A 26,934-nucleotide genomic window follows, 5' to 3' on the forward strand; every position below is an offset into this window, starting at 1 on the left:
TACCTGTCTCAGCCACACTCCTCCCTCGGGAGTGTGGCACGGCGATCCGCAGGACCGTTGGCCTCCTGGCTCGTCTTCTTCTTCACTTCCTGGATTCCGCACTCCGCTCTCATCTCCGCTAGCTCTCCTCCACGCTCCTTCTTCTCCCTCCTCGGGGTCATCACATGCTGCTCCAGCTACTTCCTGGCTTTTCTCCACTGTGGCGATTCCAACGTGATGTAGGGGCGTAGCTTCGTCCTCTGTGTACGCCCAGTTAAAGGCCCCGTCTTCTTTCTCCTCCGTATCGGATAGTAGTTTCCATGAGGAATATTCGTCCTGAAGGGAAGGAGGGGAGGGATCAGTGACCCACCAATTCTCGTAGGGGGTGTGTTCTTCCACCCTCTGGCCCTCTTCGTTACAGGTACAAAATCTACTGGCCTTGTAGAGGTTCACCTCACTCTATGCAATTTAAAGTGGGTTTTGTAGGCAGCATGGCCACGGGGAGTCAAAAATTAGCTAGCATTCGCGCCAAGAATTTTCAATTCTATTAAGGACACGGAGGCGAGGATTATGCTTCTCATTCTTTACTGCAAACATCACAGCAGCCAATGAAAATGCGTATTTTCATTAAATAACAATAAAACAACTACATTTCCCATGATGACCTGTACATAGGCACGCCCCCATAGTCCATAAGAACCCCTTGCGTGCAGCCATCTTCCTCTTTCTTTGTAGCGAACAAGTCCAAATAACTTGAATAACATCATAACTCCTCCAACATGGAAGAAAGAACGTCCTCCTCAGGTTGAATATCCTGGCAGTCTTCTGCGTTTAGTCAGATTTCTTGTCTGATCCTGAAACAAAGGAGATGAAACCGTAACCACCGAAAACAACTGGGTGGGCAAGCTGTTACACATAACCAAGCCGGGTGGGATAACCCTCGCCTCCGTGTCCTTAATAGAATTGAAAATTCTTGGCGCGAATGCTAGCTAATTTTTGATTCTATTACAGAACCGGAGGCTTCAGATTATGCTAGTTTAACGCTCATTGAAAACAACAGAGGTAATATCCCCCACCGGCTTATAATAATATGTCTTAAAAGTGGACTCGGAGGACCAATCTGCACTACACATGATGTCCTGAATGCTGGAACCCAACATAAATGATTTTGACACCATAGCGCCTCTTACAGAATGAGCACCGAAAATGGTGATGTCAATGCCAGCTTCTTTCATAACATAACAAAGCCATCTGGCAATGGTGGCGGCCGCCACAGCTTTAAAATGTTTTTGCAAAGCAATCAACAATTGTGAACAGCCCTGAGGCCTGATGGCCTTTGTGCATTCCTCATATGTCTTCAAACATTGTACCACACATAACTTCTCATTATCATGAAATGCATTATAACTAATATGACGTGACATTGTTTTGGTGCGTCCTGTAATGGCAAAGGAAACTCCTTCCGGAGTAAATACTCTACCTGTAACGTCGAGAGCTCGCACGTCCGACGAACGTCTGCATGCTGAAAGGCAAAGTAGCATGCCCAATTTGGCTGACAGTTGTTTCCTGTTTAAGAGCGTGTTGATAGGCCATCTGTTAAACAATGCGAGAACTAATGAAACATCCCACAAACCTGTATACTTGGGTTTAGGTGGGTTGGCCACCCGAATACCCTTAAGCAACTTGCACACCACTGGGTGCATGCCTACCGGTTTCCCGTCTATCTGGGCATGCCCCGCTGAAATGGCGGACCGGAAATTGTTCACTGATCTATAAGCCAATCCTTCCGCTGCTTTATCCGATAAAAAGTTAAACACGTGGGGTAACTCTGCCCCCACGGGATCCAAGTGTCGTTCCACGCACCAATCCACCCAGTTTTTCCAGAATACTGTTTTCTAGTGGATGGTGCCCAGGCCTGCCTGATAAAATCGGAAGTCCTGCTCGAAACCCCTGGCAGTTGCCACTGTTCCCTGAAAGCCTCCAAGCCATCAGCTGAAGCCTGCCTTCCACTATTAGTGGGTGTCGTTCCTGATGAGGGCCCAGCAACAGCAATTCCGACTCCGGAAGGAGTCTGGGGAGATCGCAACTCCACTGCAATAACTTGGGGAACCACGACTGGGATGTCCACCATGGCGTCACCATAACTATCTCCGCCCGTTGTCTGATCACTTGCGACATTACTCTGGGTATTAACATGAAGGGGGGAAAGGCATATTGAATTGCCTTCGACCAATCCTGGAGAAAGGCATCGGTCGCTTTCGCCAGCGGGTCCGGCCTCCAACTGAAGAACTGCTGGAGTTGGTATGTTTATCTGGAGGCAAAGAGGTCCGTCTGGAATGGACCCCTAAATTCTCTGTATCCACTGAAAGACCTCTGGAAGCAACTTCCAGTCGCTGTAGTCCCTGAGGTACCTCGAGTTCCAATCCGCTACCTGATTGGACTGGCCCGGAAGATATTCCGCTATTACTGATATTTGATTCGTCAGGCAATAATGCCAAAAGTCCTTGGCTATCTGCACAAGAAGCGACGACCTCGTGCCGCCCAACTTGTTGATGTATCTCACTGCTGACACATTGTTCATGCGAAGGAGGATACAGCAGGAGGTCTGCCTTGGGGATAACGTCCGCACGGCGAACGACCCTGCGAGCAGTTCCAAGCAATTTATATGCAAGGCAAGCTCTCGAGGAGACCATCTGCCACCTGTGGAGATGTCTCCGCAGCGCGCACCCCAGCCCCACCGACTGGCGTCGGACTCGATTATGACTTCTGGTTGGGAGCCGAAAATCGCTCTGCCGTTCCAGGCGTCTACATGGCCTAGCCACCATTGTAGCTCGGTCCGTACCTCCTCTGATAGAGGGATGACATCCGAATAGGACAGTCCCTTCTGAAGATGTCTGATCTTTAGCCTTTGCAGGGCCCTGTAGTGAAGAGGGCCCGGGAATATCACTTGGACAGATGAGGCCAAAATCCCTACTACTCTGGCAATCGCCCTGAGAGTTACTGTCTGGTTGCTCAATAACTTCCGGATTTCCTTCTTGAGATCCTTCAGTTTCGCCTTTGGAAGGCACAGCTGGGCCGACGTCGAATCTATTGTGAAACCCAGGAAATCTATTACCTGAGTAGGAATGATCACTGATTTCTTTGGATTGATGACAAACCCTAATGTTTGAAGCAGCGTTGTCGTAAGGGCGAGATGCTGCAGAAGAACCTGTTGACTCTGTGCCATTATCAGGATGTCGTCCAGATAAATTATAAGACGTATCCCTCTCTCCCGTAGATGAGCCACAATCGGCTTCATTATCTTGGTGAAACACCAAGGAGCTGAGGAGAGCCCGAAAGGCAGAGCCAAATAATCGTACCATTTGCCGTTCCACCTGAACTGTAGGTACCTGCGATGCGGAGGGAAGATGGGAACGGAGAGGTAAGCGTCTTTGAGGTCCAACCTGACCATCCAGTCCCCTTCCTGAAGCAAGTCTGTTAAAAGATGGATGCCTTCCATCTAGAAGTGATTGTACATTAGAAATTGATTGAAATCCTTGAGGTTCAGAACCAGTCTGTTTCCACCTCCCTTCTTTTGTACAATAAAGACGTTGCTGCAGAAGCCGCGAGGCCCTTGGGTGACTGGTGCTATCGCTTGCTTTTGCAGCAAACCAACGATCTCCGCCTCGATAAAACTGCGATCTTGTTGGATAAAATGGAGATCTGCAGGTGTACCTGATTGAACAGGACGAGAGTAAAACTCTAAGTGAAAACCCTGCACTGTCTATAACACCCAGGCGTCCTGTGTTAAGTCTTGCCACTGCCGCAGGCAGTGTTGAGTCCGACCCCCCAACGGAAGAAGAGAAAGGTCTGAAACGCTCACCTGTGTTTTGCTGAACCTTGAAGTTCGCTCTGTTGTTATTCAACTGGTATCGTCCCCTGTTGAACCTCTTGCGAGATGGGTAGAAGGTCCCGCCTCTGGTGGAGTCGTAGTCTCCTCGTCCACGACCAAAATCACCTCTCTGGGAGCCTTGGGGACCTCCACGGCCTGACGAGCGACCCCCGCCTCGTCCGGCCCTATTAAAAACACCCTGGTTAAGGGCTCTCTTAATCCCTCTCTGGGCCTTATCCAAGGCCGTGAAAGTCCCGACGTACTTTGAGACGTCCTTTACGAATTTGTCGCCAAAGAGTTGACCCGCTGCTAGGGGTCCTGGTTCTGCATCTGCCAACTCGGTCAGGTTACTATCCATTTTGATTAAGAGAGATTTCCGTCTCTCGGAAGATATGGCACAGTTGGCATTGCCAATGAGGCATATGGCCCTCTGGGTCCATCCTGCCAATACATCCGGATCTACTAGGGTAGAGGATTCTTTGGCCGCTAAGGCCATCTCTAGGATCTTGGCCAAGGGGCCCACCACATCCAGCATTTTGTCCTGGCATCCTCTCCATGCCCGGTCAAGACCTCGCTTAGGGTCTTTTGAAAATTTGCAGAGAAAGGTCAAGAGGCTAGCATCAATCTCCGGCGTTTCCGCCACCTTGTTCGGGAGTTCCGGCCGTAGACACTCCGATTTGAGGCGATTACGCACCTCTCTTGGGAAACTCTTCCTATGGTTCTCATGCAGATATGCTGCGACTGCGGTGCGAGGCACCCAGTCTGAGGACCTGGGGTGCAGGATATCAGAAGGGTCGAAGGTGAATGGGGTGTTTGTAGATACAGCTCCAGACGGCTGAGATGGTCTAGCCTTCTTTGTGGGAGGAGGTTCCTCCGAAGTATCAGTGTCAGTGTCTGTATTAGTGGTTGTAGTGTCAGTATCCGTGTCGGCATGGGTCCTACGCTTATCCCTGGCCTTGCCTTCCGAATATGAGTGATCCGCTGCCTATCCGGCAGGTAACGCAGATAGTGCCTGCGCGTGTGGCCAAGTTGCAGAGTCAGACGAGGCCGGAGCCGATGTAGATGCCTCTGCCTTCTTTATCTGCGGCTTTTTATCGTAGCCGTGCCTCTTCGCAAAGCCCTCAAGTTGCTTTCTAATAGGGCGTAAAGCTGCTGCTAGAGCTTGTTGGACCGTTTGTGGGACCGTGGTCTCCATAGCTTTATTCACCGAGGACTGGACCGAGGCGTCCAATGCATTAACCAGATTGTCCTCCAAAACAGCTTCCTGCTGTCCTTCATACGTCTCCTCCTCAGCGTACTCCTCAGGGTACTGCTCCCAATCAGCCATTATCAGGGGTGGCGAGAATCCTCTATAGATATTTGATAAATTTGAAGTAGGGTTTGTTAAGCCCTTATTTCAGCCACAAGTTGGGTAATGGGGGGGTCAGCCCACTTGCACACTAAGATTAGTCAATGAAAACCCCCTCAGCAAAGCTGTAATCTGATGGGTCAGAGACCCTGGCCAAACAAATGATCCTCTGAGCGGGTGCATACTCAATTCAGGCCTGTATGGTACCACCTTCACCAGGCGATCGTAAGGGCAGAGCGAAGACCGCCCCTAAATGCAAGGAAAACTAGTCGGAAATTCGAGCGTAGCGCGCGCCGCCAAAAACGCCTGAAAATCGCCCAAAAGTAGCCCAATTCAGCGCTTTTGGGAGCGCGTGTACGCCGAGAGCCACCCGGTCCACTACGCGTCATAGGGCGATGAGGGGAGCCCTTGCGCATGCGCATGGAGCGCGCTACCGTGAGGGGAGAAGACAATCCCGGGAACAAAGGCTCATTACTAAGTAAGGACTCGGTCTGCCCCCGGTCAACGACCGCTACTTCCTCACGCTAAAGCGCGTGAATCTATGCCACACAGGAATGCCTTAACGAAAGAAATAATTAATTAAATAACGAAAGCATATCAGATCGACGCGCTCGTCGGCAAGCGCTCGCCTAATAAGCACAATCCCTCAATGTTCTAAGTGGCTTTCTGACACTTTCAATTAACGCAAAACATGCATAAGAGTCTTAAACAATGAAACAAACGATTTGCTAAAACAGCAGATAGAGGGAACAAGGTGCACTTATCTCTTGCTGTGAGCAGCAAAGAAAGAGGAAGATGGCTGCACGCAAGGGGTTCTTATGGACTATGGGGGCGTGCCTATGTACAGGTCATCATGGGAAATGTAGTTGTTTTATTGTTATTTAATGAAAATACGCATTTTCATTGGCTGCTGTGATGTTTGCAGTAAAGAATGAGAAGCATAATCTGAAGCCTCCGGTCCTGTAATAGAATCAATAACTCTTCTGCAGCATATGCAGAGCGAACCAAGGATACTGGAGAAAAAAGCAATTATTTGTGGTGGGCAATGTGGGGACAGAGTCCTTCCCTAATTCTTTTTTTGTGTCTTCACAACACTCACTGTGACACGGCACATCTGGAATGTTTCCAAGGAACAGCCCCATCATTTTAAACCAGATCTATTACATTTATGGGAGAGAAAGGGTAAACGACGGGGAATATGAATGGAGGGGTGTGAGCGATATGGTTGAGTATTCCTTTGAAACCTGCCTGCATGGTCTGTTGTTGTCCTTCAAAAATGGGTGTCTAAGATACATACTCATCTTGCACAACCTACTTCTCCACCTCCATAACTGATGTGTCTAATCTCTAAACTAAAACGGCTCCATGACAATCCTCTAACCCACCTGCTCTAAACACATTAACGTTTCCTACATCATTCCAAGCTCTAAATGGCTCAGCTTTACACCAGATGTCTTTCCTTACAGTACCCATGGAGTAACATAATGTTGGCTCCTCCCACACATCATAAATACGCAAAATATATGTCCACTTAGCACTACATACTTAGTGTGTTAACGTTATCAATGTAAAGTGTTACACTTAAATCCAGTACTGAAGTGCATTCACTGTAGAACTAGAAATTCATATATATATTGTGTGCCTTCACTTTATTAAAATGAAATATAGTCTTTAGAGATGGGTTAAAAACATCTTCACACTATTAAAATGTATTTACATTATAAACAATAAAGATGAAAGATTTATGTAAACGTGCACTATTTTCGCATTTATATTAATTTTATTTTGTAAACAGATTTTATTGATTTTTGCAAATCAATATAAGATGAGCCACAAGAATATTAAAGTGAATCTGAGCAACATGTTTTACCCAACATTTTATTAAAACCTTTATCAACAATCAATTTCCCCACAATACATCCACCCACCTGACTCCCTCCCGCAGTCTCTTCCATATGTCCATATGTCATTCAGCTGTGTCCAAATTGGAATCATTCCTTCGTATCAAGTATTAAGATGGTTTGCAATCAAATTTTGTGGTCTCAAGTTAGGCCTGCATCTTATCAACAGCAGTGATAAGGTGCACATGTATCCCATACTTTTCAGACAGGGGCCCTCTCCTGGGAATTATCTTGGGACATAGCTGTCGATGAGGGATCTGGGTTTTTCATCATATTAGCATTAATAATGTAGTTCTCAGTCACACTTTTATTTGTGCATTCAAAGTTACCCTACATTTACTTATAGTGCAACATGAATCTAATGTTGAATCTATGTACTGACATGTGTCATATTTTGTCATTGCATGCACACAAACAATCGTATTAATGTGCACCATTTAATAATATGCTTAAATTGACTCAAATATGCCTGTATTTCTATCTGCATATAATTTTTCCATTTCTGCTTGCATGTCTTTTTGCTTGCAGGTATGTTCACATGGTTTGTTAGTTTGAGAATAGATGTAACGCTGTATTAGTGATAGAGAGCCCGAGAAGAAGACTTTAACAAAGAACATGGAGAGCCAGAGCAATGATTGACTGCCTCTATTCAGCAATGTATCGAGATGTTGTAGGTGCCCAAGGATGAAGTCGTTCTCAGGACTTGCCTGGGAGAGTCTGCTAATGTTGCAGCTCACAATGTAAGAATGGAAAGGACAATGGAACCCCTGATGACGTGAACAAGGGGTGCTACCTAAAAGGTTCTTGTTGTATTAACACCTTGAACGCTATGGGGATTTTTCTCCTGTGCTGGAACTTTACAAACACCATTATTCATGACGAGCTGGGCTCGTCATCAGCGTAGCAGGAGGCTACTGCATGACGAGCCCAGCTCGTCATGAGCGTGGAAGGGGTTAACTAATGTCCTCACTTGTTGATGTGGGCCAGGGCCACTTTTCCTTTGGACTTTGAGAGGTACGGACATCTATGCTTATCCATTTGATTCTTTGGTGAGTATGGCTTAGGCCAACACTTATTTCCCTATCCCTATAAGACTCTTGACCAAGCTTCTGAAATGCTGACACCTTCCCGCAAACTTTCTGCAATTTTCCATTTTTCTGAATTTCAACGACTTTCGAGACCCCTTTAGATTAATCACCTTTAATAGTTTTAGACTTTAGTTTAGGGGACTAGATATTACTCATGCTTCAGAGAGAAGATCGTAGTCTCTTCTCTGACCACCAGATTCTACTGTTTATTCTTTGTATTGCTGTGACTGAACGTCTTGTTTGTCTAATACTGATGCGCCAGAACTTCTTTAAGAGGTCTGGCTATCCAGTTGTTATTCTGTACCTTTACAGCATGGAATTGAGATTTATTTACATTAACCTAACTGCTAACTTATAATAAAGCTTCTTGACTTCATTTACTTATTCCTCATCCTTACTGTGTAGCAAATGGGTTACACTGTTAATTATATGTGTTTGGCCAAGTGCTAACTATCTTTACCTCTCAGTCGCAAAGAAAGATCCATCAGAAAACCAATGGTAAGAGGTTGGCCCAGCGCTGGATCAACTGGCAGCATTGTCAGATGGTTTTGCACTGAAGTGAGGTAGTCAGGGTGTCACATTCAAAAATTGCCCAAACCCAGTCCTAACCACTAAAGCCTGTGGTTCGTTTGGAGGATTGATGGAGTTTCAGAGGTTCAGAAGCGAGTTGAAATTGTGTAGGTGTGAGTACGTTGCAATTGCTTATGCTTAGCTTGTGGTGTTTGAGTGATTGTGTGGTGTTCTGCATAGATGTTTTAAGTTGTTGTGTGAATGTGTTGCTTAATGCAGAGATGTTGAAGTGGTTATCGGGTCTGACGTGTCCTGAGATCCCGGGATGGTATCAAAAAGTGTAGAATACATTATATTGTAGTTGTCTTTGTTGTGGGGCTAGTCGTGAGATGTCATTGACAGCACAATTAAGATAAGAACTTTATCTCTGCGTGATTGAGAGGTGTGATTGGTATACTGAATCTCAGTTCACAGGGAGCAACTGTATAAATACGAGTGAGACCCAGCTGGTTGAGGTTTCGTTTGAGTGTGCGTCAGGGTAGGTCAGAAAGTGTTACTCTGAAGCGTTGTTTGTGTGTATGAATACTTTAATTTCTTTAGTGGAGCAGACAAAGTTAGTTGTTGAAATTGCTTGCATTTGTTCCTGCGCGTAAATTGCTGACACAAAGTGATCGAGAAAAATTGTAAAGGAGGGTGAGCTGCTCTAAGGAGTGACGTTGACGTCATGGTGTGCCGTGCTGGGATTGATCTGATGGTGTTGAACTGTGCTGGTATTCGTTGTCCACGTCATAGAGTGCTGCGCTGGTTTTGGTTGTTGACACTGAACGAGAACTGTTGTTAAATAAATTATTTCCTAGTTTGAGACAAAAAGATCATTGTAATTGTTGATTTACTATTGAAAAATGTAATTCTATATGGCTGTATGAGACATGTTTAGGGGAGATGTAAAGATACCTGTTCGAGAGGGAGAAGAGACACCACCTGAGGATATGCCTGGTCATTATATGACTATAAATGTTGGACCATTTTACAAAAGAGAGCATGAGGAGGTTTTAAGACCAGCAAGCGTTAACGCCCCTACTTTATATATCAAAACACAAATATACACCCTTGGGTCTGGAAATATTACTAGCCTCGCTTGTAAAAGAACCACCATCCAGGAGAGTTCCTTTCTTAGGACGTTTTACCTCTCCCACCACAGGTGGCATGCTTCATCACTGGGGAACCTCCTCGAATCATGATGCCCAGTCACGATACGGGCTACAACCCCCTCACTGAGAGGAAGACAGTCAGGAATGTTTTTTCATACTAAGGGAGGTATATACAAAATACCCGATTGTGGAGCTCGGGGTGGCGAGGGCAGCAGAGCAAATGAAGGAAAAAGTGGTTAAAACTAACTACAGGGTTTGTTGTAAAATCTTTATTAGGGCGGCCCTGGGCTAGGATTTAAAAAAACAGTGTGTCACTGTGGGACTAATTAAACCTGCTTGTTTTTCACAGAGGTCGACATGTTTCAGCCAATTACCCAACTGATATTGCAGCTTTCTTCGGTACCTATGGGGGCTGCTGCTCAAGTGTGCTCAAAACAATTCAACAAACAATGTAATAGTATATACAAAATTATCCAGTGATCCCATGCAACATCTGAAGGTGAAGGATTTACTGGCGGTCCCCTCTGTTGTCGGGTGTCATGCCTCAACCATCCTTGGCTCACGGGCGGAGGGGTCTCTATCCTTTTCACTAATGCACGCCGGCCTCTGTAACACTGGAGCCATATGAGTACATGAGAAGACAGTATGGTGGATAAACATCTTATCTTTTGTTCGTTAATTTTTGTAGTATTCCTTCCAGTCCATGCATGCAGTGAGGATGAATGCTTGAGACACGCACTGCACAGATCACCTACTATCGTACTTAACCGCTTCGCTGCTAGGGAGATTCTCCTGCTGTGCTGGACAGCAATAAAAACGGGTGTGGTCATGACGAGCTGAGCTCGTCATGAGCACAGGAGCACTGTGCTGCACGACGAGCTGAGCTCGTCATGAGCATGGAAGGGGTTAAGAGATAAACTGCATAGAGATAGGTACATCTACTTTACTGATAAGTAGATACCGCTGCTACAGCGGACCTCCAAAAATAAATTTTAACTCAGCCTCACCATTTCCCTGAAACCTCCGAACACACATTTATTTTCCAGTGGGGCCCATAACACTGCGCACTTTCTCTGACTCATTTAATTCGACTTCAGGGATTGGTGAAATACAAAGATGTAATGCTGTAACATTGGCGGAGTGTCTAAACCTATTTAACTAGTCATTTATTTACATCTATAGTTTAAACAATTTACCATGGTTTTAACAAACAATGAATTTTATTCAGACACACCACCATAGTAGCCATGGATCTGCTATAAAGAAAATTAGGCGTAGGAAAAATTACAAGACCAGCTTTAATATTCAATTTTCCCAATTTTATTAAAAGCAAACTTTAATATGTCGGACATTTAAGCATTAATGAATTCTTTATTCAGTAAAAATCTTGTACTTTAATTCAGAATAATCATTTTATTTAGAGCTCGGAAAAATAGTCATTTATTTTATAAATCAGTTGAAAGTTTAGCAAAGAATAGATAGTTCCAAATTCATTCTCTCCTAACATCCCTAACTAATGCCCTCATCTTATCCTTCAATCCTGCAAAGCAAACAAGAAATAAATCAAAGTATCTTACATCCAGGAATCGATCTGCAATCCGACAGCACTTCGAGATGAAATCAAAAGAGCGACCCTCTCTAAGCAAAATCAGGGGTTTTTATACACTAATTTCCTAACTTAATCTATCTAAAAACTATCTAACATCACCAACTCGGGTTCTGCTTGGACAAATTTGGTATGGGTGAGCATCTCCTTACCATTACAACATCATATTCACGGTGAATCAGCGATTTAATAAATGAGTATTGTTCAGGACAGTCTTTGGCCTAGTCACATCCTCGACTGGCAACTTTACTGTATTTTCTCAAGTTCAGAACACTCGAATGTCCATGTTTTGGCAATCATCCTGACTTCCAGGGCAATGTAGCCTTGAACTTCCCATCCGAGCACAGGCAGTTCACTCTCACTTGCAGGCTTTGGGCGCGCATGCGCAGTCCGGTACTTGCTCGCAGTTTACCAGAGCAGCCATGTTTTCACTAGGCCTCAGAGGCCACTTTTGGAACTATCATAGAAACAAACACAAATTCATGTTAAATATAGAACTAAAGCCCTTCTGTTTACCTCCCACCGTACTAATGTTTCCCCATTAGTTATTACCTAGCAAGTAAGCCCCATAAATGCGTTTCATACTTACAAATCCGACGACTTTCTGGCACAATAACATGTACAATAGGCACATTCATGCTGCGTTTATTTATTTTTAAGCTGTGCATTAATTCACATCACAATAACAATACAAATTAGTTAATTATATTGCTTCATGCAGGCAAAATTAGTATTCCCACATGTGCATTTGTGTGCATCTTATACTATTGTTCATTATTTCACCACAACACACCATTAGTAAATGTTAACGTTATGGAACATTGACTTTACAAAGGGTACACAAAATTTTGTTTTGCCACCTTGCTCCATCACCGCCTCTCATACGGCAGGGTTTTTGAGACAATAATAAGTCTTTGTTTTTTTCACAGGACTCCTTCCCCACTGTTCCCTTTCCCACTACCCTTTCCCTCACTTGATCGCCCTAAACTACTGTGACTTTATGATAAGCAGGATTGGGGATATCAAGCGGTGGACCATATCTTAGTATTGTACTGATCCTGAGCAAGGCCGTTTCTACCATTATGAGACAAACAAACCAGATTGCCGGGCAGTGTTAGTTGGTAGACACAAGTACGCACCTAGTATAATAAATTGCTAGGCTGACAAACCATCTGTGTTTAGTCACTTGTATTTTTATAAAGAAAGATTATGAAAAAATGCCTTGGCATCAAAAGGATTCACACCGCATTTACAGAGGTTCACAAGTACATTGGAAAAACCATAAACAATACATTAAATCAAAACATACACATGTAACAATTGTGATAACATTGAATAAAGACAACTGTGGAATGCCTCAAAAAAATCCCTTTGTTGAGGCACCAATCCTGGATGAAAATAAACAAGTGGACAGCTGAGATGACAAACTAGCCTACTTGTTTTTACCACCGCTAGATACACATAAATTAATTCATCAAATGGTGCACGACATAGGAAGACACAAAACTATGCAACAATATAGAGTTGTGTGTAAGTTATATTCCTATTGTGCCCTGAAAGTTCAGTATCTGGGTGGAGCAGGACGCCGACGCGTTTCGAACCCGTTCAGTAGTTTAAAGGGTTCTCCTCAGGACAAGGATTGGGGAGGTCGTTGTCGCTGTGAATTAAGTTAAAAACATGGTGTCAATGAAAAGCTGACTACTACCTCACTTCAACTCAAACACTGTGAAGTAGTAAGCAAATACCTTATGCTGGGAATATCAGGATGCTACCTGTGAAAAAGGTAATATAAACCCTAGTTAGTCTCTGTTGTATGAAATACACTCTGAGCCACCGTATACAAAATAAGGGGGGTCTCGCTTTTAGGCACGTACCTTGATGTTTAGAGTGCGAGCACGTATTAGGGAATGCTGATGTGCCTAAAGTCGGGAGATGTGCCTAAAAAAAGTAAATAACACGAAGTATTACGATCCCAACAGAAGCGCCTAAATTTGTGTCTTGACACAAAACTGTTCGTAACACAAATTACTCGTGACTAGAAAATACCAACTAAGTCCTACCTTTCTTTGCAGAATTTGGATTCAAAGCACGAACACGAGCGGCAGCCGCCGCGGGTTCGGCAACTGAAAACCAAAGGGGATGCAGGGATTAGCAAGATTCTGGAATCGCGCTCACACAATCTGTCCAAATGTGTTTGAAAGTGTTTAAAAAGAACTCACATTTTGGACGAGTAAATCGGCGATGTACTTCAGGCACCCAGGCGGTAAGAAACTGACAACGCGGGTACAGAAGGGGCGTGTCCAAGTGTATTTAACGCGCAAGGCGTGTAAAATGGCCTGATGGGACATGTAGTCCAGTTGCGCGAGTGCCCGCTGAGTAGAGTGGAGGGGCGCACTCATTGGGAGAATTATTTTAAAAAAAAGATATTAGATCGAAGGCGAGTTAGAGAATGCAGGTTGGAATGTGTGATCTCCTTTCAGAGATCAGACGCATATTTACTCAGATGTTTCGGGGGGGCTCAGAGACAGGGGGGACACCCCTTGGGGGACCCCCGTGGGAGGTTTACGAATAGCATACATACTGAGTAGTTATTCAGACACATGAGCAAATTTACTACGTAGTTGTACAGACACATGAGCAGCAAGCAGCACAGACAAGCAATCGCTGCGGACAGGCTATCTACAGATTACTGAGTTCATTAAGGTCATTGAGTCCCACCATGGCAGTGTTAAACCTCAGAATAAGGTAGGCCTCTTTTTGGGCAAGGCGGACATCTGGGTCTCCGCCTGCTCCTGGAGTATTCTTAATGTTCGCCAGGATCGTCCATTTCAGATCATTAGGTGAATGTTCTTGTCGCAAAAAGTGGGATACCAAGGGTGCTGTCAAAACCTTGTTGTTTATCCTTGATCGATGCTGGATGATGCGTTGGCGCGCTTCTTGAGTTGTTTTGCCGATGTAGACCTTTCCGCACGGGCAAGTGATGGCGTATACTGCATACTTGGTCTTACAGTTTGTAAAGTTGTTATAACGCCAATGTTTTTTGCCGTCCGTGAACAGGGTCCCTTCTGTTGTCAAGTTGCACACTGAGCATGTCCCACATTTGTGATGGCCCATTACCGGGCCCATGTTGAAGAGGGTTCCTTGTGTTTCTTTTTTCGTGACACCTCTTGTGGACGAGATCTGTTGTCCGATGCTTCTGTTTTTTTTAAGTGCGAAAAGGGGTTTGCCAATGTCTGGTAGGATTTCCTCAACGAGATGCCAATTGTTTCGTATTATTTTCTGTAATGGGTTAGTGTGGGGCCCAAAGGTGGAGACACAGACCATTCTCTCGACATTGGATTTCTCTCGTTTTTGTAGAAGGTGTTCCCGAGGTGTCCATCTTGCCCTTTTCATGGACTGTTTCAACAGTTTTGCCGGATAGCCTCGTGCCTTCAACTTATTGGTCAGGTTTTCTCCGTGGATGGTGAAGTCTTCCGTTCTCGAACAGTTTCTTCTCACCCGTAAATATTGGCCATACGGAAGATTGTTCTTCAAGCTTTTCGGGTGGAAACTTGCGTAGTGGAGCGCATTATTCCTATCCGTTTTTTTCTGGAATAATGTGGATTTCAGGCCTTCTGGTGTAGATTTGATCTCCACGTCAAGAAAAGGCATGGATCTGCAGTCATATGCCAGACTGAACTTTATGTCTGGGCTGCGATTGTTCAGCCACTGATGGAACTCTTCAAGGGATTCTGATGTGCCGTTCCAGATGCACCACACATCATCTATGTACCTGAGCCACTGCCCAATGTGGGCTCCGTACGGATTGTTATTATAAACAAATCTCTCCTCATATTGGGCCATATAGAGTATGGCCATTTCCGGGGCAAAAGGACACCCCATTGCCGATCCCTTTACCTGTAGGAACATTTCATCCTCGAATATGAAGAAGTTCTTTTTAAGGGCAAGAGATGCCAGATTGACAATAAGTTCAGTGGGCACTCTATGCGGCCGGGGTCTGGAGTTGAGGTACAGTTCTATCACATCCACTCCATCCTGCTGTGGAATTTGGGTGTATAGAGAAGATACATCCATTGTTACCAAGATTTGGGTGTTAGGATCGAATTCAACTCCCTCAACCTTGGTTAAGAAATCCATGGTATCTCGGAGGAAAGAAGGAACTTTGATGGTGAACTCCTTCAGAAAGACGTCTACAAACTTCGAGATTGGCTCCAGCACAGAGTCACAACCCGAGACTATCGGATGGCCTGGTGGTACACTGGAGTCTTTGTGCACTTTTGGGAGGAAATACAAATGTGGAGTGCGTGGGAAGCGTTTTACAAGGAATTCTGCTTCTTTGGGGCCAATAATCCCATTGTCTCTTGCGTCTTTGACAATCCGTGAGATTTCATGGGTGATCTCAGCCGTGGGATCTTGTGTTATGAGGCGGTACCAGTTGGTGTTGTACACGTGATGGAGTGGATGTGATAGAACTGTACCTCAACTCCAGACCCCGGCCGCATAGAGTGCCCACTGAACTTATTGTCAATCTGGCATCTCTTGCCCTTAAAAAGAACTTCTTCATATTCGAGGATGAAATGTTCCTACAGGTAAAGGGATCGGCAATGGGGTGTCCTTTTGCCCCGGAAATGGCCATACTCTATATGGCCCAATATGAGGAGAGATTTGTTTATAATAACAATCCGTACGGAGCCCACATTGGGCAGTGGCTCAGGTACATAGATGATGTGTGGTGCATCTGGAACGGCACATCAGAATCCCTTGAAGAGTTCCATCAGTGGCTGAACAATCGCAGCCCAGACATAAAGTTCAGTCTGGCATATGACTGCAGATCCATGCCTTTTCTTGACGTGGAGATCAAATCTACACCAGAAGGCCTGAAATCCACATTATTCCAGAAAAAAACGGATAGGAATAATGCGCTCCACTACGCAAGTTTCCACCCGAAAAGCTTGAAGAACAATCTTCCGTATGGCCAATATTTACGGGTGAGAAGAAACTGTTCGAGAACGGAAGACTTCACCATCCACGGAGAAAACCTGACCAATAAGTTGAAGGCACGAGGCTATCCGGCAAAACTGTTGAAACAGTCCATGAAAAGGGCAAGATGGACACCTCGGGAACACCTTCTACAAAAACGAGAGAAATCCAATGTCGAGAGAATGGTCTGTGTCTCCACCTTTGGGCCCCACACTAACCCAGTACAGAAAATAATACGAAACAATTGGCATCTCGTTGAGGAAATCCTACCAGACATTGGCAAACCCCTTTTCGCACTTAAAAAAAACAGAAGCATCGGACAACAGATCTCGTCCACAAGAGGTGTCACGAAAAAAGAAACACAAGGAACCCTCTTCAACATGGGCCCGGTAATGGGCCATCACAAATGTGGGACATGCTCAGTGTGCAACTTGACAACAGAAGGGACCCTGTTCACGGACGGCAAAAAACATTGGCGTCATAACAACTTTACAAACTGTAAGACCAAGTATGCAGTATACGCCATCACTTGCCCGTGCGGAAAGGTCTACATCGGCAAAACAACTCAAGAAGCGCGCCAACGCATCATCCAGCATCGATCAAGGATAAACAACAAGGTTTTGACAGCACCCTTGGTATCCCACTTTTTGCGACAAGAACATTCACCTAATGATATGAAATGGACGATCCTGGCGAACATTAAGAATACTCCAGGAGCAGGCGGAGACCCAGATGTCCGCCTTGCCCAAAAAGAGGCCTACCTTATTCTGAGGTTTAACACTGCCATGGTGGGACTCAATGACCTTAATGAACTCAGTAATCTGTAGATAGCCTGTCCGCAGCGATTGCTTGTCTGTGCTGCTTGCTGCTCATGTGTCTGTACAACTACGTAGTAAATTTGCTCATGTGTCTGAATAACTACTCAGTATGTATGCTATTCGTAAACCTCCCACGGGGGTCCCCCAAGGGGTGTCCCCCCTGTCTCTGAGCCCCCCCGAAACATCTGAGTAAATATGCGTCTGATCTCTGAAAGGAGATCACACATTCCAACCTGCATTCTCTAACTCGCCTTCGATCTAATATCTTTTTTTAAAAATAATTCTCCCAATGAGTGCGCCCCTCCACTCTACTCAGCGGGCACTCGCGCAACTGGACTACATGTCCCATCAGGCCATTTTACACGCCTTGCGCGTTAAATACACTTGGACACGCCCCTTCTGTACCCGCGTTGTCAGTTTCTTACCGCCTGGGTGCCTGAAGTACATCGCCGATTTACTCGTCCAAAATGTGAGTTCTTTTTAAACACTTTCAAACACATTTGGACAGATTGTGTGAGCGCGATTCCAGAATCTTGCTAATCCCTGCATCCCCTTTGGTTTTCAGTTGCCGTACCCGCGGCGGCTGCCGCTCGTGTTCGTGCTTTGAATCCAAATTCTGCAAAGAAAGGTAGGACTTAGTTGGTATTTTCTAGTCACGAGTAATTTGTGTTACGAACAGTTTTGTGTCAAGACACAAATTTAGGCGCTTCTGTTGGGATCGTAATACTTCGTGTTATTTACTTTTTTTAGGCACATCTCCCGACTTTAGGCACATCAGCATTCCCTAATACGTGCTCGCACTCTAAACATCAAGGTACGTGCCTAAAAGCGAGACCCCCCTTATTTTGTATACGGTGGCTCAGAGTGTATTTCATACAACAGAGACTAACTAGGGTTTATATTACCTTTTTCACAGGTAGCATCCTGATATTCCCAGCATAAGGTATTTGCTTACTACTTCACAGTGTTTGAGTTGAAGTGAGGTAGTAGTCAGCTTTTCATTGACACCATGTTTTTAACTTAATTCACAGCGACAACGACCTCCCCAATCCTTGTCCTGAGGAGAACCCTTTAAACTACTGAACGGGTTCGAAACGCGTCGGCGTCCTGCTCCACCCAGATACTGAACTTTCAGGGCACAATAGGAATATAACTTACACACAACTCTATATTGTTGCATAGTTTTGTGTCTTCCTATGTCGTGCACCATTTGATGAATTAATTTATGTGTATCTAGCGGTGGTAAAAACAAGTAGGCTAGTTTGTCATCTCAGCTGTCCACTTGTTTATTTTCATCCAGGATTGGTGCCTCAACAAAGGGATTTTTTTGAGGCATTCCACAGTTGTCTTTATTCAATGTTATCACAATTGTTACATGTGTATGTTTTGATTTAATGTATTGTTTATGGTTTTTCCAATGTACTTGTGAACCTCTGTAAATGCGGTGTGAATCCTTTTGATGCCAAGGCATTTTTTCATAATCTTTCTTTATAAAAATACAAGTGACTAAACACAGATGGTTTGTCAGCCTAGCAATTTATTATACTAGGTGCGTACTTGTGTCTACCAACTAACACTGCCCGGCAATCTGGTTTGTTTGTCTCATAAGAGTGGTCCAGCCGGTCAGAGACAGGACCCAGCCTTCCCTCTTTTTCCCTTGTTTCTACCATTAGGCAGGCCTAGGCGGCCGCCTAGGGCGGCAAAAAGTGGAGGGCGGCCTGCGGCCGCAGCATAAAAATGAAACCTCAACAGTCAGGAAGCACTTACAGATATCAATGAAGCAGGTGCTTGCTTGTGTTGAAGCTCAAATTCAGTAACGCATTAAACAGCCCCAATAATTATTGAGCTAGGTCGAGGCTGGGCAGGTGTGCTTTCTCCCCATATCTTATCTATCATCAAAAATTAGCTGCGATCCTTGCATGACTGTCTCGAGTGCAATCCCAATGACGTTCCTGTGAGGCCAGGTAACGTGCCTTCAATTCCACCGTTGCCATGACGTTCGGCGTCACAGGCGCAGGCTGTGTGCGCGCGGCCGGCAAGAGGCACAGAGACAGAGTTCCCGCTGCTGCCTGCAGGCCTATCAGGTACTGGGGAGGCTGGGGTGGGATCCGGGTCGGCTGTGGCAGGCAGGTAGATGTAAAAAAATATAGGGGCTAAAGGCCTGGTCAGTTAGTTATAACCTGGCCCAGACTATTAATAAGTAAGCAGGCAGTAAGTTGAGCGCCGCGGTCGTGTCTGTCTGGAGCCGAGAGGGGTTTGAAGTGCGTGCAGGGCAGGGTCATTCCAGGCACGCCATTAAACCATAGCTGCCAAAACTCTAAGGCAAGAAGAGTTGTGCACAGGTGGAAGAGGAGCCCTTGGGATATGTATCATGAGTTCCCAGGATGCACGGAAATCTCTGTCTGGGGCAGCTTTTTAGGCAAACCTCTGGGAACGTTTGCGAATAGAAAAGAAAAGTACTTTTAGCTGGAGATGTAAATATCTGCCCACATTTTTATGTTATTATTATGACTAGGGCCTGACATGTGGTTCAATCAGTTATGATGATAAAAGGGCTATAATTGAGTTAATATATTAGGATTACACTAATTGCAGAGATAATTAGACATCATTCTATACCTGGGATGGCTGATTTCTTGTTAATGCTATGTGTGATGTGACGTGCATAATTTCAGTGTAATTATGAGTGACGTTTCAGGGACTATGAGTGACACTTTCTGGCAAGCAACATAAAGATGAGGGAAGCACATAATCAGAAAATGCACTAATTTCAGCAACGAGAAACACTAAGAAGACTTTAAACATACTGCATAGTCAGGTCACTGGACCAGAAATTGAAGGTCACTAATCTAGTACTCTTACAGATACTCGGGTAGGGGTGGCAAAATTTACTTGACTTAACTCGCTGTTCTTGGTGATCTGATCTTCATCCAGGCAGTTGTAGCGCTGTGTGTCTGGCCTCGGCCATTGACTCTGTAGCAGCAGACTAAGGGCTGCCTTGTGCCACCTCCCACAGCAATCATTTTCGGTTTGCCGCCGGTGCCCGTGTCTTGTCCGAGTCTTCTCCTAGCAGACACTGCAAACGAACAGATGTGTGCTAGAGGTAAACAGCTATATGGTCCTGGTCGACATAGCTGTGAAACAGATACAGGGTGTTGGGTGCCTGCTTTGCAATAACCTAATTGTGCCTGAGCTAGTGCCATGGCCAGAGGCCTGCATTTCCTGGACAACATTGCTATCGAGATCACATGCAGCATTTCAGCTATAGGCTGAGGTTGTCTCCACACCTGGAGGTGAAGGATCTAGAGAGTGTATTGTAGTGCAAACCAGGGCAGGGTCTGAGAATAGATTGTTATGGTGCCCGCTGCCTCTGTTCCAGACATTGACGCCCCTGGGGTCACTCTTGTATTTGACTCAGGGTCATTGTCAGAGCTACAGGTGGAAGTTCAAACAAACACAGGAAGAGTGTCCTACTCTACTGGGCCTATGCATGGTGGTCAAAGAACAAGTTGCCACTGGGGTGGTTAACAGTCAAAGCTTGGTCTGGGAGGAAGGTCTATCGTACAGAAAACCTATAGAACCAGAACAGGTGTAAGTACCTGTTCTGATAGCTCTGGAGGCACACAGAAACGTTATCTTGTTTCTAGCTCATAAGTTACTTTCAGCCAGACAAAGGACAGGTTAGATCTATTGTTCTACTAGCAAGGTGTGACCAGCATCTAAAGTGAGTGGCAAGACTAGAGACCATTCCAAGGCTCCTTGATAGCCTCTACCATTGATTGATGTCCCATGTGAGATGATGGGCACAGGCCATAAGTGTAACTAAGGTGTGGTGGACCATTCCAGTATGTACTCCGAGGTGGTGACTCTGAGATAATGGCGAGGGCCCTGTTGCACTCATCTTCATGGTTGGATTTTCAAAGAATGTGATATCCTGCCAAGGAACAAATGTTACCTTTTCACCTTTGAGGGAATGTGAGAGCAAGCTACAGTGATTTACTGCATCGCTGGTGCCAACTAACACCAATGTGTTAGTGCAATGCTTCAAAAAGACCCAAAAGACCATAATAGAAAATCTGTCAAAGCAGGAAATGATTGAGGCTTCTAGCCAGGATGACGGGGGAGAGAGTGATGGTAGTAAAAGGGAGTGGGCGGCATTTTTCAATTCTCGCCTAGGGCGGCATAACACCTAGAAACGGCCCTGATCCTGAGGAGCACAATCTCAACTGCAAGGCTTGACAGGACTACTCTAGCTCAAATGTGTGATCCTGCCGGATCAGGCAGTTAATTTCAGGCAATGCTACTCAACTGCTGCACAATACGTTGAAGAGCTGTGTAGGGCCTGCAATTTCATGATTTCCTCTGCTTGCTTCCCCCTCACCCTCCTTGGGGGCCTGGATTACAGGTGATTTAAAGTGCACCTACAAAGTTGTAGAGCACCACCACTATTCATACAGACTACATCCTTAAATCAGTGACTTCCTCTTGCCATTACTGGTTGGTGGAGTGCCCAGTGGCTTGGCATGGCCAAATCAAAGGCTGACAAAATGGGGAATGGGGCATGCCCGCTCTACACCCACCAGTGGATCAGGGTCTAATGCCTTAATCAACTGCTGTGCAGCAGTTGCTCCAAGACCATATGGAAAAGTTCACGGAACTCCTTGCAGCTATGAGTAAACTCAAATATTTCCTGGAACCCAAATTAGATACACTGATGTTAGATGTGGATTTCTTAGGGAGGACCACAAACATTTGAATGAGAAAGTAAATGATGTGGAGTTGGTGACAGATAATTGGAGGAAGCCTGAGATGCTTCAAAAGGAGTTGCAATGCTGTGCTTCAGGGTGGACAATGTGAGGGCCGCTCACGGCAAATTAATAACCAGGTAGTAAGGCTACCCAAAAGGGTAGAGGCCCGAGTATGGACTATTATCTGGAGGCCTTGTTGACAGAGTAAGTTCTGCGGGGGCAAGACTTAAACTTTCTGTTCAGAGGAACTGGCCCACAGGGTACCTGGTAGATGCCCCCCAACCGCCATGGCCAGCCAGTAGTAACGCAATTGTTCAATTTTAGAGACAAAATTGTACAGGTAACGGAGCCAAGGGTCCATGGACAGTGGAAACAGTAGTCACAATATTTCCAGTTTACACTGCGGACGTTCGGAGACAACAGGACTCATTCCACAAGGTGAAACAACGACTTTGACTCTTAGAAGTCAGATATGCACTGCTGTATTTGGCAAAACTGAAGGTGCTAGATAGTGGCAAACCACTTTTTCCCTACACCGAAGGAGGCATGGGCTTGGCTGGAGACGAGGGATGAGACGCCACCCACCACTTCCAAGGAGACCGGAGAAAGGTGGAAGATCGATAGAAACAGACATTGATCCAGCAGAAAGCTCCATAGTAAACATACCAAAGCTAAGGTTGCAATAGGAAGAGAGCAGGCACTGGCTGCGGTTGAACAGTCTGTGATGTCAGAGTCAGAGACTCGTACATGGTGGAGTCACATGTTCCACTTGTCCTGGGGGATATTCTAGAAGAACTGAGGGGTGGACCACATATTTCTTTTAAAGAAAAATGTGCAAATGTTTTTATGGGTTTTTAATGTTGTTTGTAAATGCTTTTATGAGTTAACCTCGAATAAAGCAAATTAAAATTGAAATTGAAATTGAAAATGTATATTTCTCCAAAGACAGTGGGCCTACTAATGTGCCGGTATAATATGTGATATCCTTTTCTTTTTGCCATGGTTTTTACATGCTACAGTATAGAAAGATTGCAGGGTATGGTGCACGGACGCCTGGTTCGTCCAGAAGGGGAGGTGATGTAAAAGGTGATGATGGTGGGTGCGCTGACTAATGCATGTACCTCATGGACTATTTGGACCATCTCAAGTAGCTGATTATCAATTGACTGGTAATCATTATGGGCACTGGCTGACCGTGATCGACTGATGGCATGGTCTGTTTAAATCCTTTACCCCCTTTCCTCCTCTGAACCCTAAAAACCCCTTACCTTCTTTTACTTCTACCCACTCTTGAACCCTAAAACCCCTTACCCCCTTTACTTCTACCCACACCTTAACCCTAAAAACACTTTACCTCTACCCACCACTGAAGCATAAAACCCTCCTTTACCTTCCTTTACCCCTACTGGCCGGAACCTTAAAAAATCATAACCTCCCTTTACCTCTATCTACCCCTGGATCCTAAAAAACCCTTACCTCTCTTTATCTCTTACCACCCCTGAACCCTGAAATCCCCTTGGCACGACTTACCTCTTCCCTCCCCGAACCTTAAAAATCCCTCACCTCACCTCCCTGTACCTCTACCCCACCCTTAACCTTCAAAAATCATTACCTGCCTTTACCACTACCTCCTTCTAAACCCTAATGTCCCCTTACCCCCCTTTAACCCCTTGCGTGCTCCCGTCGGCCGTTGGCCGACAGGAGCACTACCTCCCTAGGGCTGCCGTCGGCCAATGGCAGACGGAGCCCCGCCCACCCTTTAGAACGCCCGCACCGCGGCGGAAAAACCACCAGGCGTTAACCATATCTGGCCCTAAACCCCAAAGAAACACTTGCCACCCTCTACCCCTACCACTACTGAATCCTAAAACCCCCTCTGCACCCTTTCCCTCTTTCCTCCCCTGAACCTTAAAAACCTCTGACCGCCACTGAACCTTAAAAACCTTTTTCCTCCACCCACCTCTAACCCTAAAACCCCTTACCTCTACCCATCCTGGAACTCTAGAAACTCCTCATCTCCCTTTTCCTCTACCCACCCCTTACCTCCCTTTTCCTCTACCTGTCCAGGAACCCCAAACATCCCTGACCTCCCTATAGTCTAACCACCCCTGAACCCTAAAATCCTCTTGGCACCCTTTACCTCTTTCCTACTCTGAACCCTAAAACCCCATACCTCTTACCACTACCCACCTCTGAACCCTAACAACCCCTTAGCTCCTTTAAACCCTAAAAACTCCTTACCTTCCTCTACCTCTACCCACATCGAAATCCTAAAACCACCTTATCGCCCTTTATCTCTACCCACCCCCGAACCCTAAAAATCTCTTACCTCCCTTTACCTCTACAACCTCTAAACCAAAACAAGCATTTGCAATGCAATAGGTCTCGCATTAATTAAGTTTGAGCTATTGGCATTGCTAAATATTGCAACACCACTTGCAACAAAAGTCTATAAATTGTAGGCCAAAAATATGTGAATTTATTTTTGTAGCAATGGTGGCATGCTGCACTTTAGATGAATATGTTTAAAAGTAAAGTGCGCCATACTCGATTGCTACAATAGTTAATTGTGGATGCGTTAGCAATTGATGTGTGCACTGATGGCTGTTGGTGTGTGTGCCTGTAGAAATGACACACTGATGGCTGGTGGTGTGTGCCTGGTGGAAGTGTGCACTGCCGGCTGGTGGTGTGTGTGAATGTGAAAGCGTGCACTGACAGCTGGTGGTGTGTACCTCGTGAAAGCGTGCACTGATGGCTGGTGGTGTGTGTGTGCCTGGTGAAAGCGTGCACTGACGGCTGGTGGTGTGTGTGTGTGTGCCTGGAGAAAGCGTGCACTGACGGCTAGTGGTGTGTGTGCCTGGTGAAAGCGTGCACTGACGGCTGGGGGTGTGTGTGTGCCTGGTGAAAGCGTGCACTGACGGCTGGTGGTGTGTGCCAGGTGGAAGCGTGCACTGGCGGCTGGTGGTGTTTGTGCCCGGTGAAAGCGTGCACTGATAGCTGGTGGTCTTTGTGCCCAGTGAAAGCGTGCACTGACGGCTGGTGGTGTTTGTGCCCTGTGAAAGCGTGCACTGACGACTGATGGTGTCTGTGCCTGGTGAAAGTGTGCACTGACGTGTGACTGTGTGTGTGGTTGTGTGTGTGATTGTGTGTGTGTGGCTGTGTGTGTGTGGCTGTGTGTGTGTGGTTGTGTGTGTGGTTGTGTGTGTGGTTGTGTGTGTGTGGTTGTGTGTGTGGTTGTGTGGTGGTTGCGTGTGGTTGTGTGTGGTTGTGTGTGTGTGTGTGTGGCTGTGGGTGTGGTTGTGTGTGTGGTTGTGTGTATGTGTGTGGTTGTGGGTATGACTATATGCCCATAATTATGGACATACTGAGTCCGTCTTGTTGCACTAAGTAAATCCAAAAACATAAGGCAATGGATACAGAGTCTTTAAAACCGAACGTTGCATCAATTACCTAGGTATCCGGGAAAAGGGAAGCGTACAAGCACATCCTTTATGTTTCAAACTGGAACAACATCCCAGCTGTAGAGGTTTACTCAATGATCCAAATATTAGAATGATTACCGTAACTTCTATCTATCTTAATCTTGGTGGGTTGATTTAAATAGAACAACGTTAAAGCACCATTCTATGCAGGAAGACATCCAGCAATAAAGCACATAGAAATATCATAGGTCCATCACATACGCCAACAGAAGCTTAAGAGTCCAGATCGTAATCAGGTAATGCGGTCATGCTGCCAGTTAAACAGGATAATTAGACTGCTGAAAATCCCAGTTAATGTAAGATTCCTGCTCGTGTAAAAATGGCTGCCAAGTTAAAAGGAAACCCAGTATCACTTCAATGCCACATACCACAGCTCGTAAACAATTAACGCAGCATTGCTGAAACAAGTTTGCTGCAAACTAAAATAAATTATTAAAAATGAAAATGAGGGTTGTTGATCTAGAAAGATCTACATGAGAGAGTAGTTGTGAAAAGAAACTGCATGAGAGAAATTACACACAAGCGAAATTGTGAATTATTTTTCAATGCGCAGTAGCGAAGGATTACTATTAGGCTGTCATAGACACTCAAGTTTACGGCGTGGAGGCAAGACATAGGCACTATTGAGACTAGCCTGCTTGGCATACAAAAACAACCAAAAGAAAGAATGTAACAACGAAATCTATGGGCTTAGTGTTGTTGCTGGCCAAATGTGCAGTTACGATGAAGTGGAAGGTAACAACACCTCCCGCATTAGATAGCTAGAGAAAGGAGCTAGTACACTAGGCAGACATAGAAAGCATTGTGCTTCGTGGGGAAGAATGAAGGAGCCTCTGTAAGAAGCCGATTACAGAACAGTGCAATGACTAACGTAAGTTTGTTAATGGAAGGAACAACAACATGTAACTCTGAGGCATTGATAGAACACCTCATGGAGACAGATTAAACTAATGACTACACTACTGCTGTGATCACTTTCGCGGCCGCTTTGATGTTCTCAGTGGCCTCGCGGCTCACTGAGAACATCAAAGAGGCCGCGAAAGTGATCACGCAGGCTGACAAATGGTGCGTGCGCCCAGAGCACATGCACTGTACCCGATTCCCCTGCAGACTTTGGGAGCACTTTTATAAGCCCCTTACTTAATATCTCGCAGAGCATCGCTTTCGCGATAGCTAGGCAAGACCTAGGGCCATATGTATCAACATTCCGTTTTGCGATTCCTAAATAGCGATTTTTAAGGAATCGCTATTTAGAAATCGCAAAATGGTATGTATGTAGGAAATCGCTTCTTTTTAGCGATTCCTTAACATTCCTAAATTGCAAATTGATTGTGATTCTTTTCAAGAGTGCAGGGGTGTCTCAAGAACACCCTGCTGCACCCCTGAAAATGACATGTGTGCGCCTATGGCGCACATACATGCCCTTAGGGGAAGGATGAGCGTCACATGGCA

Source organism: Lissotriton helveticus, chromosome 6 (genome assembly GCF_964261635.1).
Source record: "Lissotriton helveticus chromosome 6, aLisHel1.1, whole genome shotgun sequence".
NCBI classification, from domain to species: Eukaryota; Metazoa; Chordata; class Amphibia; order Caudata; family Salamandridae; genus Lissotriton; species Lissotriton helveticus.